This window comes from Ornithodoros turicata, chromosome 7 (genome assembly GCF_037126465.1).
Source record: "Ornithodoros turicata isolate Travis chromosome 7, ASM3712646v1, whole genome shotgun sequence".
NCBI classification, from domain to species: Eukaryota; Metazoa; Arthropoda; class Arachnida; order Ixodida; family Argasidae; genus Ornithodoros; species Ornithodoros turicata.
In genome coordinates this window covers 2,845,731-2,848,925 of record NC_088207.1, presented here as the reverse complement: position 1 = coordinate 2,848,925, position 3,195 = coordinate 2,845,731, and positions in this window count along the sequence as shown.

Genomic DNA, 3,195 nt, shown 5'->3' with positions numbered 1-3,195 from the left:
TGGTCTCTCCCAAAAGTGTCATAGCAATTTCCTGTGTCACTTAGGTGCCACTGTTTTTAGAGCGTAAACTTTTGGCTTTAGCAGGCGAAAGAAGGTGGCCCACGCACCAGATCGACATTAGGACCTTACACCTGAACGGGTTGTTGGAAGAACGCATGTACATGGAGCAACCAGCGCTGTTTCAAGAAGAAAACTGAGATGACGTCTGCCTTTTGAAGAGGGGTTGGGGTACAGGTGACGTCAGTCCGGGAGTGGAATGTCAGACTTGGAAAGCTTCTCAATCGCGTGGGCAACAACAGCTTTATTTTGACTTTGGAGAGTTGGGAGGTTCATCGCCAGAGGCGATACTCTATCCCATTGCTGGTCGGGATGTGGGGAATAAAATAACGAGCCCCTTTACAATAACGATCGAAGCCCGATGGTGGGTTTAACCAGGTTGGTCTAAACAGGGTTTAACTAATCGCGTGGGTTTAACCAGGTCGAAAAGGAATCCTTGTATCGGTTTCCACAACCTCGAAGGTATCGTCGTTGGAGTGTATGTGAACGACACCTTAAGCATAGCGCTGAAAGAAGACAAAGTAAGAAAGCTGAAACAAAGCGCTGGAGCCACCTTTGATATGAAAGATATCGAGGAAATTAGCCACATTCTCTCTATAAGAATACGGCTTGGAGCCCATGGGAATTTGACACTGGATCAGTAGGCGAAAGAAAAATTCTTTCCCGGAAGAGCACCGCAAGCGGTACTGCGCCGTCGACATCTTTATCGGCCGTACCAGTCAAAGACACGGCCCACCCAGGGGCGGACCGCGTTATCAAGGGGCCCTTCTCCAAATATGAAGGACCAGCTCACTTTCGCCTGCCTCCACCGCGAAAGATTAGTACATGGATTTCAAGAGAAACCAGACCACCAGTGTAGGAGTATGTGTGTATTGTCATCAAGCAAGAGTAGGAGTATGCCGAAGTCATTCTGGCCGCATTTGGTATGAAAGACGCAAAGGGAGCGTCAACGCCACTGGATCTAGGAACTGTGGTGGAGGTGATGGTGATGATGGTGGTGAAAGGGCTCGCCGTTGTCGGTAATCCAGGAACTTTAGACGCTCTGATTCAGGTTCACGCTCAAGGACGCAAACGATCCGTATCTCTATGTTTTCTCATTCAGCTACCAACAATCGGCAAGCCTTGGCCAGTACAAGCGGGGAACGCGCACATGGGTTCTCAAGTGCGGTGTCATCTGCTAAAAATGGCTCATTTAAGTCGCTTTCGAGAATACTGGCACGACTGAGACGTTAGTGTTACTGGATTACGTCCAGGAATCCGTGTGTGTGATCCGCGCCAGCGCCTGTAATTTATAAGATTATACCGTTGGCACTAGTGCGCCTTTCAGGATGGCGTATCATGCGTGGACACCCTCCGCGTAAAGAACGAACATGTCGGTGAGTTCTTTGGGGTTTCTTTTCCATTTACAACGACGAACGCAATGAAATCGCGTAGTCACAGGAATGCTGGAGAGCCCCGCTGACGTACGCGCGCGCACTTTCGAAAACCGCTGTGCCTGCTGTAAAGAATTGGAAAAGACATAAGTTTATCCATGTGAAATTGTTGCCATGGTGACAATAACACCCGCGCGGCTGCACAACGTGGGTGACAGGTACAGGGTGGGTGCAGATAAAGTGGCTCCGCATGTGTGCACCAGGGATTGGAACCGGAACTGAACCCGAACCGAAAAACAAAAAAAAAAAACACGTTATTTTCTGTCCAACCCGAACTGAATCGAACCCCAACAATTGTTTTACTTGTCCTGAACCGAAGCGGAACTGAACCGAGAAAAATTGATACGGTTACCTGTTCGGGAATCGGTTCAGAGGTGAAATAATTGTACCACCGTCCGACCCTTTTTTTTTGTTTATTTTTTGTACGATGCCATATGCGAGTACAAGTTTGTGACTTTTGTGACGCCAGTTTTTTTGTCGGAGCAAAAGATGGCCCTGACTGAGTTTTGGCAAAAGGCACTTCGCTATTCGTTTTCAGCAAACGACTACGAGAGTACAATACAGTAAAATATCAAGTAAATAATAAATGTGTTTAATACTTGTATTGTATTTTTCACCTCAAACTGTTATCTCACACTCTTACAACTGTGTATGGTGAGGGTAAGCTCACGTTCATGGAGCAAAATTACTGCAGAAGAATGGGTTAAACCAGGACCGAAAAAAGTAGCGGTTCCAACCCCTGTAGACGTCCCGACCGCTGACCACTTTTTTTTGTGTGTGTGTGTGTGGGGGGGGGGGGTTCTCCCTGAGCCGAACCGGAACCGAACCGACATACCTGAACCGGTTCAAGCTTAGAATGTCCGGTCAGCGGAGCAAAACTGGAACCGATACAACATGCATGAACCCGAACCCGAACTATACCAAAAAAAAACAAAAAAAAAACTCGTTCCGATCCCTGGTATGCACTAAATTAAGCAAAGATTAAGGTATGTTTGCCTACTCGCGGTAGAATAATAGGTCACACAAACAAAAAGCGACCGCAAAACAAAAGTCATTCCTGCCAACTCGCCCGATTCATCCGGGAGACTCCCGGATTCGGACCGGTTTGTACGATTGTACGGCCGAGAAGCAAATCTCCCGGAAAATGCAGTTTCCCTCTCTATATCTCAAACGCCTGTTTTTTCTCTGGGCACACAGCCGAAAACGTCAATCCAATACCAGCCCAATCGGCGTCGGCATCGCTGCCGCTTCCCGGAGCCTCTGTGTTACGGAGTTCAGGTGTTCTGGTCATGGTTCTAGTTCTAGCACTTCTAGTTTCGGTGCATTTCCTCCATTTTTTTCGGGCGACGAATGTGCCTTTGCACTAGCTGTTGCGACCTTGCATACCTCGCAAAGAGAACAGAGACATAGTTTCCTGACCTCACGTTCTTTTGAGAAACTGTCATAGCCTTGTCACAGCTTGACACCCAGATAGTTTCTTGGAGAGGGCAAACTCTGTTGCTGCACAACTTGTGCCCGACGAGCCTACTGGGGTGAAGTGTGCTCGTGTTACGTATGCAAATAAAAGCCACCCAACATCGGCTTTCTCTGACCCCCCCCCCCCCCCGCGCTTTTGAAATCTCCCTAATTTGGATGTTCCCAAGTTGGCAGGTATGAAAAGTTTTTAGCGACTGTCCAGATTGTAATTCAGTATTCTCTTTGGAAC